At 32.4% G+C, this 14,216-nt stretch overlaps 1 protein-coding gene and 1 long non-coding RNA gene across 5 annotated transcripts in view; one reads left to right on the forward strand and one right to left on the reverse strand.

The window, feature by feature from the left end:
* Nucleotides 1-3,066, reverse strand: part of LOC111056978 — a 486,313-nt gene extending 483,247 nt beyond the window's left edge. Inside the window, exon 1 of one of the 4 annotated variants that reach the window (XR_005572731.1) lies at nucleotides 2,872-3,066. The gene's annotated coding sequence lies outside the window, so the exon portion shown is untranslated. Of the gene's footprint in view, nucleotides 1-1,506; nucleotides 1,773-1,806; nucleotides 2,007-2,871 lie in introns of those variants that run through there. The other 3 variants (XR_005572730.1, XR_005572729.1, XR_005572728.1) reach the window with 3 other exon arrangements.
* Nucleotides 3,067-8,405: 5,339 nt separating this feature from the next.
* On the forward strand, nucleotides 8,406-8,998 carry LOC120353988. Its single transcript, XR_005572739.1, has 2 exons — nucleotides 8,406-8,525; nucleotides 8,690-8,998. It is a non-coding gene; the product is annotated as an uncharacterized LOC120353988 (long non-coding RNA).
* Nucleotides 8,999-14,216: the final 5,218 nt, after the last annotated feature.

Consider the following 14,216-nt stretch of genomic DNA (forward strand, 5'->3'; position numbering starts at 1 on the left):
AAAGAAAAGAATTGGCTTATCCATGTAAAGGGATAGGAAATTCACGAATGACGCATCATCACGTCTCAACTACTGGACTGATTAACTTGAAATTTGGCATATATAGACCCAGTTGCACAAAAGCTGGTTAAAATGTAATCGTGATTGGTTCTTGTGGAATTATGACGATTAAAATTTAACGGGTTATCGAGCAACCGGTACTCAGATTCTTAATTTATCGAGGATGATTATAGGTCTATTTGAATTCTTCAAGATTTTAGTGGGTCAAGTTTTCGGTTTGTCAAGTTTTTAATTGGACCCATGCACGGGTTACCTGCATGTGATAAATAAACGAAACACTGATGCACTTGCATTCCGAACCAAAGTAATTTGACAGCACATCGGTGAAAGATACATGCGTTATAACTTGAAACAAATAAAATGAATGACTATACTTATTCTGGCAGAATTTATTAAAGATGGTGGTTATTCCATGGTTTCTTGATGAATCAAGAAACTATTATTAAAAGTTAAGAGGCTATTATCAAAAGTATATGGGCTATTACAGTTTCAAATACAACCTTTCATAGAAACTTTACAATTTGAAGAATACGGCATAGGCCTACCATAAAATTATTCGAGCTAGATTCTTTCATATCAGTATCAATTTCCGCGTTCGATTCATTGGAAATATTTTTTCATGATTCTAATGGGAATATAACACAAACACAAGGAAAAGGTTTTGATATCAAAATATTTTCACCGACCGCTCTATGTGGTTTGAAATTAAATTATCAGAATAATATGTGAGCATTAATCAATAATCATTACATTTCGCATTGATCGAAATGATCGAATGATTCCTATTTGTAATACTTGAATAAAATTAACAACGAAAAGTAAATAAATATTGAACTCATTATTATCCACAAATTATGAATACATTATCCTTGAATCAAAATGAGAAATCAGTGGTAGACTCAATTTATTAGAAATTATAACTGAGGGAAGCAGAACTGTACTGTAACGCAGAACTTTAAATAGGATCTCAAAAAAACACCGAAATTATTCACAAATTTACAGCAGAAATTATGAATAAATTATCCGAGAATAGAAATAAAATTTCATAGGTCTAGTAATTTAAATTGAGAATGGAATTAGTAACGCAACAATCCCAAAGTATTATTACGGACCGCAACATAACGACCTGAACCGTGCAATTTCATAGGTTAGATTAACCGATAGGCTACTCGTTCAACATTAAAAGCTTCAAAGAATTGGCTACAATTAATAAAATTAAATTTAACACAAGAACCTAAATTAATATTTGATTATTCAAGAGGTATTAGATTTGAATCCAAACTAAACAAGAATCAAGTGGATAACCTGTTGAATACGATCACCTATACGCTAACCAGCTATTGAGCGTTTGTAAATGCATGGATAGAATAAGAAAATAATAGTCAAAAGCTATTTGTAATGTGATGAATATGAATAATAAAAAGTTAATTTCATAATGTACTTTACCTAAAATGTAGATAGAACGAGAATTTTGTCAATGTTTGAGCACATCAGTTCATTGTCATGAGTCAAGAGCACTTACGTTTGTGAATTCAGATAAACGTAGCACTAACAGCACATTCACGTAATTAGAAACTATAAAATTATGTTGAAAACTGCTATTTTGAACAGATATACTTTAGTATTACAATAATTCATTATTATCAAGGAAACTTTAAAAAATTAACACGAAAATCCGACAGTTATTTTTGACAAGACGGTTTCAGTTGCAGAACAGAAAGCTCTGCTAGAGTCAAGAGCACTTACGTTTGCAGTCAGGTGAATGTAGCACTAATTGCAGCAGATTCACGCAATTAAAAAATATAAAATTACGTTGAGAACTGCTATTTTGAACATATATACTTTAGAATTACAATGTTTATTATCAAGGAAACTCTAAAATATTAACAGTAAAATCCGACAGTTGTTGTTTTGACTAGCTACACAAGGACAAGAGCGAGACAGACAGCTAAATTGCCAACATGACGGAACTAAATTGCCCTACATTTGACTGATATTTCTTCAATTTTATTTGAAATTTATGACAGTCATTAAAAATTTGATTATGTAATCTATAAAATTGATAAATAAATACGAAATTTCAGTATATCGATATTATTTCATAAATAGTAACAAACTAATTTCAACGAGCATCAACAGGAGAAACTATTATCAGTATGGCTGTGGCACTGAACGTTCAAAATCAAATTCACGCCTCTCTACGTCATGGCGTCGATGCTATAAAGAGATTCACATTAATCTGTCAGAATTGATTGGATCATAAATACTGATGTTATTTCATAAGGAATGCTGACAGTAGAACTGGAACATGAAATACCTCAATCCACAAAAACCCCCAAAATCTTAATAAAACCTTTGAAATACAAAGTTATATCCATGTAACTCACAACTAAAATCCCTATATCTGCTAAAATTAATATTATAATTAAACATGGAGTACGATTTCAGATATTTCGAAGAGAAATTGTCCTGAACTGATCCAGTTATTTGCAGCTAGCTCAATAAGATTTCAAATTTAGAGTAAAAAACTCAAATAATTCACCATTAATATATGTATTTTTAGTTCACTAATAGAGAGATCTAATGCAAATAAACTAAACCAGCACGCCCTTCTCTGTACAACTCGAATCATTCTGAAATCGTACAATAACCTAATGACTAGATCATTAATAATAGGATGAGTGAATGATGAGAAATGACCTGAACATTCTATCTAAAATCAATATCAATGATAATAAAATCATTTTTCACAAATAATAGCACGAATAATTGGATGAGAGTGAGTTATGATTGATAAAAACAAGATCCTACCTCTCTTACGGCCTTGGGTTCTCATCACATTAAAATTTTATACAAAACTTTCTCACAACCGGATAATCAATTACACCACTAATAATAACATTAAAATAGCTTCATAATTCACACACGCACTGATAATAAACTGTAATTTTAATATATCAATCAATGAAAATTAGTAGGACACGATGTTATTACAAGCTACCACGAAGCTATCAAGTCTCAGACTGCACTCTGCACGATCTTGTCTCTACATCCCCAATCAGTGAGCCAATCACAGCGCTCCAAACAAAGTGAACTGGGCTTCTCAGCCAATGGCCGGCCGGCTTTCACCCAAATTCTTGACGACTGCACAACCGAAGGTTCTAGAATCTTTCAGGATGGCCTGATATATTTATTTGATTGAAATCCCGAAAATGTCAAAATATTATTCAATACATGAAAGCTTGAAATAAACGCAATTTGAGTTCCAAATACGTTTTAGAGATTTGAAATGGAAATTACTGTATTTTTTAATAGCATTTCAAGCGATGTAAAATAACTTTGATGATAAATTGATTGAATTCTTGCCGACTGAACAAAGGAACCGAAGGTTCTAAAACCTTTCAAGATGGCCTGATATTTATTTGATTAAAATCCCGAAACTAACAAAGTATTATTCAATACATGAACGCTTGAAATGAGCGCAATTTTAGTTCCAAATAAGTTTTAGAAATTTGAAATGGGAATTACTGACTTTTTAATAGCATTTCAAGCGATGTAAAATAAATTTGATGATAATTTGATTGAAATGAAAAATGCTACCAAAAACCGGCAATCAAAACGGCAGCCATAATGAATAGGGTATAAAATTTTAATTATGTAAGTTATTACGATGTGGCACAATGTATGATGGTTCAAGAAGATGGATAAATAAGGCTATTGACGTGTGCTATTTCATGAAAATCTAATATAAATTTATTTCTAAGCTGAAATAATTCAAAATAAGCTTTGGATCTCTATCAAATTTAGAAGTTAAAATAAACCATACTCATAGACAAACAACTACACAAGTCAATAAATTAGGCCAAGTACAGTATCAATTAATTTGAATAAAGAATATATTTTAGAAAAGAGAATAAGTCAATGATATCTTATAATTTTAGGGTAGAATGCCAAAAACAAGAAAGAATAATTGCTTAGGGAAGCAAAATTTATTTGAATGGTCTGAACCTGTAGGCTATAGCTAAGGACTGGAACCGTACTATTATGATATTATTAAAGCGGAACGTAGAAGCCAAGATAATAAAAATCTGGTGTGGCGCACTCACACAACTTTCCTTGCCGTTATGAAAATTGATCACCTGACGCTAGTGTTCCCGCGCATCTCGAGTCTACTATTCAAAGATTTGAGCCAGCTGGTGACAGGGCAATAACGCTGGAGACACACATGAGGTCTGCTATCTCTTCATAGTGAATGATTTAATAGAATCAACAATAATTTGCAATTGAATAATCACATTTTCTCGAATTTAAAGCTTATTTTCAATTTTAGGTGAAAATGTTACTGAACATTAATTGTAGAGATTTCCATGCTCAATCTACTCCACTTGATTTTTTTTGTTTCAATTGTATCTGAAGCCTGATAATTGGGATTCTATCTGCATTGCTGGGGCGGAGCTCCTGAAATTTTTTACAGATATGGGACTTGTGGCAGTTGATAGAGCTTATCGATGACTATTTTAGGTATGAATTTGATCAAAATCGTTGGAGCCGTTTCCGAGAAAATCACGAAAAACCCTGTTTTTGACAACATTTTCGCCATTTTAGCCGCCATCTTGAATTGCATTTGATTGAAATTGTTCGTGTCGGATCCTTATAGTGAAAGGACCTTAAGTTCCAAATTTCAAGTCATTCCGTTAATTGGGAGATGAGATATCGTGTACACAGACGCACATACACTCATACACACACACAGACCAATACCCAAAAACCAGTTTTTTGGACTCAGGGGACCTTGAAACGTATAGAAATTTAGAAATTGGGGTACCTTAATTTTTTCGGAAAGCAATACTTTCCTTACCTATGGTAATAGGGCAAGGAAAGTAATAAAACTGATTTTAATTTTCAGTTGTTGATATTTTCAACTTGTTGCATGCTATTACTTTTTCGTAATTTCCTATTCTAATAAACAGCTGAGTACTAACATTATTAGTTTGGATTTTCTCATGCAATAAGCCCCAGTAACATTGGGAAGATAGGAGAACAATGTTGCCGATTCTCTGCCTTCTATAGAATATTGCTGATACCAGTATTTCAGATGTAATATTAACTGTTCCATTCTTATTTCAAATAATCAATTATATATTTGTCAAGAAAATAATATAATAATCAATAATTTTGTCATCATGTTTTGTACTCACTTTTATCTCCAATTCATCAGCTGCAGCTTTGGAGAGATCCTTGCGTAATGTAACATTCCTTGGCATATCCTGAAGCAACATTAACTTGCCTTACCTTATGACATTCAAGCGCAACGTAGAAGCCAACATAATAAAACTGATTTCAATTTTCATTTGTTGATAATTCCAACCTATTTGAATGAAAAATTAATAAGATACCATATTCAAGATGAATTCAACGAGATGAAACTTACACCATTCTATTTCTAATATATTCACCAACACCATAATTATTCTTTCAACTATAATATTATCTACACTCTTCAATCCATGTCTATACAGTACATAGGTACTACAGGTAGGTACCTTGATCTGCGTTTAAATCAAAGTTATTAACAAAATGTTAATAACTTAATCCTTATATGATTCTATTAGATTGAACATAACTTATCATACACATAATGATCATATATGTGTTTGTCAAGATCCGTTAAATTTAATAGAATCTATAAGGATTAAGTTATTAACATTTTGTAAATAATTTTGGTGTAAACGCGGCTTTACTTTAAAGTTCCAAAGTTCTACCTAAGTTTGTATGCTATCTATTACCATAGAGAAACAATAGCGTAAGTAGATATCCCATGGAAAATGGAATCTATGTCGCAACTTTTACTGTTATCTCAAGCCGATTACTGTCAATTTTTACTGTTTTGTTGGGGGTGAGAGTGTATGAACGGCACAATTTGAGAGACTACCAGCGTCACACAGCTGCATGGGAAAGAACAACGTGAACTATCGGCTTGGGATAACAGTAAAAGTTGCGACATAAACGCCCTATACCATGGGATATCTACTTACGCTATTGTTTCTCTATGATATTACATAGAATCAGTAGAACATCTTGCCGGTTCAACATCTTTAATCCTTTAGGAGTGCACTAATGTATTCTAGATACCTTGAGACAAGTCGCTTGAATAATCAGCTGTTTCTACATCCTCCTGCATTGATATCCTCCTGGATATCTACTTATGCTATCGTTTCTCTATGCTATTACATAATCTATATTATTAGAAAACATACTACATTATAAAAATTATGAATGTTTGTAGAGAAACTGATAACAATTAATATTAACAACTCAATTCTTAAATGGCACTTTTATTATCTCCATATAAACATCAAAAATATGTACACTCATTAGGATGAAATACAACAACGCAATACTACATATAAAATCGTGCTGTCAGACCTTTCATAAAGAGTAAATCAGTCATGAACATAAATATTTTAGAATAATACAATAAATAGTGAACGAGAGAGAGTAATCTATCCAACAAGGAAACATTATCAAATTATAAACACAAATATGAAAGTACAGTGATATACTATGTACAAATTTAATGTAGTCAACATTTAAGTTAATAGTCATCTATTAAACACATCGTGTTAAATAATACCTATTTTTGGTTTACAATCTGGAAAATACTCTCATGTTTCACTAATCCTAAAATAAATACAAGATTTAATAATGTAGATCAACCCTAGCTCTTTGTAACACATCATAATATGTATTTCGAAGAGTAATAGGCTCTAGAACTATAACACTAGATTAGGCTAAATGCAATTAGTTGAAAACTATAATATTATCCGTTAAGAACAATTATTATTTTGTAAATTTAAATCAACATGAATATGAGGCGTAAACATCACACGTCACTCACATAGGAGGTTGAACTCATTCTCCACATATTTTCTACAAGTAGGATCCTACTATACTACAATTTACAATATTAGAAAAATTGACGAAATAAGAGTTACCTATAAGCCACAGAACAATGCTAATGGAAATCAAAGTCTGCTAGTGTCTGACGTGATTAAAAGCATAAAATGCAGTACCTACTCTACAAAAATACAAATTGTATTTAGTCACAGAATAGACCCATATAGCATGTTACAACTCAAAATATATACTGAAAACAACTGGTTTTAATCTAGGAGTGCACTAATGTATTCTAGGTACCTTGAGACAAGTCGCTTGAATAATCAGCTGTTTCTACATCCTCCTGCATTGATATCCTCCTGGATATCTACTTATGCTATCGTTTCTCTATGCTATTACATAATCTATATTATTAGAAAACATACTACATTATAAAAATTATGAATGTTTGTAGAGAAACTGATAGCAATTAATATTAACAACTCAATTCTTAAATGGCACTTTTATTATCTCCATATAAACATCAAAAATATGTACACTCATTAGGATTAAATACAACAACGCTACACTACATATAAAATCGTGCTGTCAGACCTTTCATAAAGATTAAATCAGTCATAAACATAAATCTTTTAGAATAATACAATAAATAGTGAACGAGAGAGCATAATCTATCCAACAAGGAAACATTATCAAATTATAAACACAAATATGAAAGTACAGTGATATACTATGTACAAATTTAATGTAGTCAACATTTAAGTTAATAGTCATCTATTAAACACATCGTGTTAAATAATACCTATTTTTGGTTTACAATCTGGAAAATACTCTCATGTTTCACTAATCCTAGAATAAATACAAGATTTAATAATGTAGATCAACCCTAGCTCTTTGTAACACATCATAATATGTATTTCGAAGAGTAATAGGCTCTAGAACTATAACACTAGATCCGGCTAAATGCAATTAGTTGAAAACTATAATATTATCCGTTAAGAACAATTATTATTTTGTAAATTTAAATCAACATGAATATGAGGCGTAAACATCACACGTCACTCACATAGGAGGTTGAACTCATTCTCCACATATTTTCTACAAGTAGGATCCTACTATACTACAATTTTCAATATTAGAACAATTGACGAAATAAGAGTTACCTATAAGCCACAGAACAATGCTAATGGAAAACTAAGTCTGCTAGTGTCTGACGTGATTAAGCATAAATGCAGTACCTACTCTACAAAAATACAAATTGTATTTAGTCACAGAATAGACCCATATAGCATGTTACAACTCAAAATATATACTGAAAACAACTGGTTTTAATCTAGAAGTGAACTTGTAATAAGTTACCAAGAATATAACCAAGTTATACTCAGTTAACTTGAGTTAACTCAAAATATCAACTGGTTTTAATCTACTAGTGAACTTGTAATAAGTTCCAGAAAAATATCCATGTTACAACTCAAAATATCAACTGAAAACAACAGGTTTTAATCTACAAGTGAATTTGTAAAGAGTTACCAAGAATATACCGAAGTTACAACTCAAAATATCAACTGGTTTTAATCTACAAGTGAACTTGTTAAAAGTTACTAAAAATATACTCAAGTTTCAACTAAAAATATCAACTGAAAACAACTGGTTTTAGTCTACAAGTAAACTTGTAAGAAGTTACCAAGAATATACCCATGTTACAACTCAAAAAATCAATTGAAAACAGCAGGTTTTAATCTACAAGTAAACTTGTAAGAAGTTACCAAAAATATACCCATGTTACAACTCAAAATATCAACTGAAAACAACTGGTTTTAGTCTACAAGTAAACTTGTAAGAAGTTACCAAGAATATACCCATGATACAACTCAAAAAATCAACTGAAAACAACAGGTTTTAATCTACAAGTAAACTTGTAAGAAGTTAACAAAAATATACTCAAGTTTCAACTCAAAATATCAACTGAAAACAACTGGTTTTAGTCTACAAGTGAACTTCTAAGAAGTTACCAAAAATATACTCAAGTTTCAACTCAAAACAACTGGATTATATCTACAAGTGAACTTGTAATAAGTTACCAAAAATATACTCAAGTTTCAATTCAAAATATCAACTGAAAACAACTGGATTTAATCTACAAGTGAACTTGTAATAAGTTACCAAAAATATACTCAAGTTTCAACTCAAAATATCAACTGAAAACAACTGGTTTTAATCTAGCTTTTTCAATTTACACTCATTATTCATGATAGTTATATGAACCTTCCTACTCTAACACTAGTTGGAATGTATAGCATTACAATAATATTATTATAAATCTAGTATCAACATCTCTATCTGACACGACAGTTTTGTAAAGGTACAGAACTGATTGATATATCACATTAAAAAAAAAATACCACCATTGAAAGAGCGATAGTTTGGCTTTAAAAAGGGAAAATCATACTACTAAGGATACGCTATTGACTAAATTGTATCAAGGTCTTCAGTATACATAGTATTAATTCAAATCAAAATCAAATCTATTTATTTTTAATTTATTTATCAACTTTTTGGTGATGGCTACTCTTATTTATCAGAAAATAAAAATCTAAATACCACATTTAAAAAACTTTCATTCACAAAATATTTTATGTTCACTCACTTGAAAATGACACAAGATTTTGAAACATGTTTTCAATGAAGGACTCTAAGATTTTTATTTCCCAAGGCCCGGTTGCACAAAAGTCGATTAAATTTTAACCGTGATTAGTCTCACGAGAAACAATCAGAGAAGGCCTTTTTGATAAGACGGTTTCTCTGATTGGTTCTCGTGGGATTAAGCACCGGTTGCACAAAAGCCGGTTAAAACCTTTATAAAGAAACTATAGTAATTACAACACTTAGTGCCGGTTGCACAAAAGCCAGTACTTAATCCCACGAGACTATTACTAGTATCAACTCTCGTGTATTAAATATACCGAAAAGAATAACCCTATTTTAAACAGTTATATTTATTTAAAAAAAGGGGTACAAAAACCAATTTTACATCAGATTACTCACAGAAGTATCAAGTTTATGATGATATATTATAATAGTGTTCTATGTGCCCTCCTTTTGAGGCTCGGACGACATCTAGACGGTAGCCAAATTTATCCCAGACTGTTTACAAGATGTCTGTTCTCTCGGACTGTAGCTAACCAAAGACCTTAAAGATGCATAGACTCACATGCAGCGCTAGTGTCGTACTTGGAATTGAAATCGGCCATTGAGGGGGCAACCTATAAGATTATTACATACCAATGCTTTTGTAATCTATAATATTACAAATATATAGATATAATATCTCGTGCTAAATTACCCCAATGGCGGCCTTCAATTTCAAGTAAGAGCTATCATTGGGAAGGCATAGGCATTGTGGGTCTATATCTCTTCAAGGTCTTTGGTAGCTACTGCATCAGTTATCCTGGTTTTTAGCTCCTCAATATCAAGTGCTAAGGGAGAAACAACGTTAAAGATCGTGTTTATGTCGCTCCCAACATTTGATACTAAGGAGCTAAAAACCAAAACCAGGTGCACTAGCTACAGTGATGCAATAGCTACAGTCCAAGAGGACAGACATCTTGTAAACAGTCTGGGTTGAATTTGGCTACCGTCTAGATGTCGTCCGAGCCTCAAAAGGAGAACACATAGAACACTTTTAATACATCATCATAAACTTGATACTTCTGTGAGAAATGTGATGTAAAATTGGTTTGTGTACGCCATTTTTAAAAATAAATATAACTGTTTAAAACTGTGTTATTCTTTTTGAAACACTCGTATAATTACCGTGAATATTATTCAACATGTCTCAAGCTAAATAACAACTGCAACAATATTATGTACTACTTCAATTCAAACATATATACTTTCTTCACAAAATGTTTCATGTTTACTCACATGAAAATGACACAAGATGTTGAAACATGTGAATGACTGTTATCAATAGAGGACACTCAGATTTTCATTTCCCAAGGCCCGGTTGCACAAAAGTCGATTAAATTTTAACCGTGATTAGTCTCACGAGAAACAATCAGAGAAGGCCTTTTTGATAAGACGGTTTCTCTGATTGGTTCTCGTGGGATTAAGCACCGGCACCTTTAACCGGCTTTTGTGCCGGTTGCACAAAAGCCGGTTAAAGCCTTTATAAAGAAAGTATAGTAATTACAAGTTGTAATTACTATAGTTTCTTTATACAACACTTACTGCCGGTTGCACAAAAGCCGTGCTTAATCCCACGAGACTATTACTAGTATCAACTCTCGTGTATTAAATATACCGAAAAGAATAACCCTATTTTAAACAGTTATATTTATTTAAAAAAAGGGGTACACAAACCAATTTTACATCAGATTACTCACAGAAGTATCAAGTTTATGATGATGTATTATAAGTGTTGTATGTGCCCTCCTTTTGAGGCTCGGACGACATCTAGACGGCAGCCAAATTTATCCCAGTCTGTTTACAAGATGTCTGTCCTCTCGGACTGTAGCTACCAAAGACCTTAACCTAGCTCCGCAGTGCAGGCTGGATGCTTGTCTGACTCGGACTAGGCGCTGAGACAGCAAATAATAGCAGCGTTGGTGGGAATGCGAGCGGCCGCAGTAACGTCTTCCACCCAGCAATGGTCGGCGTAGTTCCGCCTAGCGGACAGACGAAAGATCAAACCAGTCGGTTATTTGATCCCTCCAGCCAGGCTCAGCCAAGCAGCCGAGACAATAGAGCAATGGAGTGACGGTCTTATTCGCGTTCATCAGCAGTTTTCTTTCTCACGATTATTTTGATTTTTGTGTCAATAATAACTCCAGTCACCAGTAAAAAGTTTCCAGAAACGTGATGTACTTCCATATTAATGACTTTTCATGATGATGTTTAATTATTTAAATACATTGTTAACATTCTGAGCCTTCAGGCTAAACTTGGGGTCGCTGAGAACGAATCTGCAATCAGAATTTCTCTATCACGAAAAATAACGAAAAAAACCCAGCTGTTGATCTTCCGGCAACCGTTAACAGTCATCCTGCAATGCGGCCGAAATACCTCCAAGTCAGACACCCATCTCAAATGACAACAACGCCAAGCTGTGAGAAACCATCCTGCACTGCGGCGCTAGGTTTAAAGATGCATAGACTCACATGCAGCGCTAGTGTCGTACTTGGAATTGAAATCGGCCATTGAGGGGGCAACCTATAAGATTATTACATACCAATGCTTTTGTAATCTATAATATTACAAATATATAGATATAATATCTCGTGTGCTAAAATACCCCAATGGCGGCCTTCAATTTCAAGTAAGAGCTATCATTGGGAAGGCATAGGCATTGTGGGTCTATATCTCTTCAAGGTTTTTGGTAGCTACTGCATCAGATATCCTGGTTTCTAGCTCCTAAATATCAAGTGCTAAGGGAGAAACAACGTTAAAAATCGTGTTTATGTCGCTCCCAACATTTGATACTAAGGAGCTAAAAACCAAAACCAGGTGCACTAGCTACAGTAATGCAGTAGCTACAGTCCAAGAGGACAGACATCTTGTAAACAGTCTGGGATGAATTTGGCTACCGTCTAGGTGTCGTCCGAGCCTCAAAAGGAGGGCACATAGAACACTTATAATACATCGTCATAAACTTGATACTTCTCTGAGTAATCTGATGTAAAATTGGTTTGTGTACGCCATTTTTAAAAATAAATATAACTGTTTAAAACTGAGTTATTCTTTTTGAAACACTCGTATAATTACCGTGAATATTATTCAACATGTCTCAAGCTAAACAGCAACTGCAACAATATATGTACTACTTCAATTCAAACATATATACTTTCTTCACTAAATTAAATTAAATATTATTTTCTAAGTTATATTGTAGATATGTATTATTTTATTTTTAGTACCAAGTTATTTTTCATTAGAACTCTTTCCCCACACACACAGACTTGTCTATGTGGGAAAAATTCACAAGTTTTTTATATTATTTATACATGTACTGTATTTGTAATGATTTTGTGAATAAAACTCAATTTGAATTTGAATTAACGGGGTTTAATAAAAACGACTCATACCTCACGACTGATAGGCTAATTTGAAATTATATAAGTTTGTAAATAGAAACAACTAATCAGAGAGCTTCAATTTTAATACTGTGCGACGGTTTTAGCGGGGGAAATATATCTTCAAGCTTCTAACTACCACATATGATATAAAATTCTGTAATCAACTAACTCTACTATTGTTAACCCTGTGTAATAATATTATTTTTTATAAATAACTTGAGAATATCATACCATAGAAAAAGATAGCATAGGTATCTATTTTGATTAAGCTAACTATTCTCTAAGAAAGTACGCAGAGACCTTGACACAGTGTTATATATAGTATAAATATACATATAAATAAGTCTATTATTTTATGATCTACCTATATTATTATCTATAGTGAGTAGATTAACTTCATACATTCAGCATTGATAGCATGGGAAGTATTGATGCTATTCATAAGTAATGCTGACATTTTAAAGTGAATCTTCAAAGTATAATAACTATATACGCATTGTACAATTCTACATTATTATGAAAACACTATTACCATAGAGAAACAATAGCGTAAGTAGATATCCCTTGGTATAGGGCATCTATGTTGCAACGTTTACTGTTATCTCAAGCCGATTATTGTCGATTTTTACTGTTTTGGCCGGGTGAGAGTGTATGAACGGAACAGTATTGATTGATTGATTGAGTACTTTATTTATGTAGATTACAATATATACTGGCTTATACACTTATATACAATAGCTTACAATACAGCAAAATTATAGATGAATTTACATAATATAGACTAAGAAAATAATTATTGAACTGTATATGATATGAAAAAGTAATTTGTAATATAATAACTATAGATAATTATATTGTTATGCATCTACATAAATTGGCGGAGCTTTGGACATATCAATGTCCATTCTTCGGAAAGAATATTAAAAATATCCTCCCCACTAACTCTCTACCAAAATCAGTATGTCAGTATGAGAGACTACAAACGTCACACAGCTTCACGGGAAAGAACTAAGTGGACTATCGGCTTGAGATATAGCGTCATTTAAATGTATTCAAAGTTCTTTCCATGTTCTTTAGGCTAAGTGGCAATCGAGGTGCGGATGTTGCTTATAATACAAGAGGTAATACTAGAGGGTTAATAATTCCACCCAGATCATATTGCACTCTCTTTCAAAAGAGCTTCAT

Source organism: Nilaparvata lugens, chromosome 13 (genome assembly GCF_014356525.2).
Source record: "Nilaparvata lugens isolate BPH chromosome 13, ASM1435652v1, whole genome shotgun sequence".
In the NCBI taxonomy this organism is placed as follows: domain Eukaryota; kingdom Metazoa; phylum Arthropoda; class Insecta; order Hemiptera; family Delphacidae; genus Nilaparvata; species Nilaparvata lugens.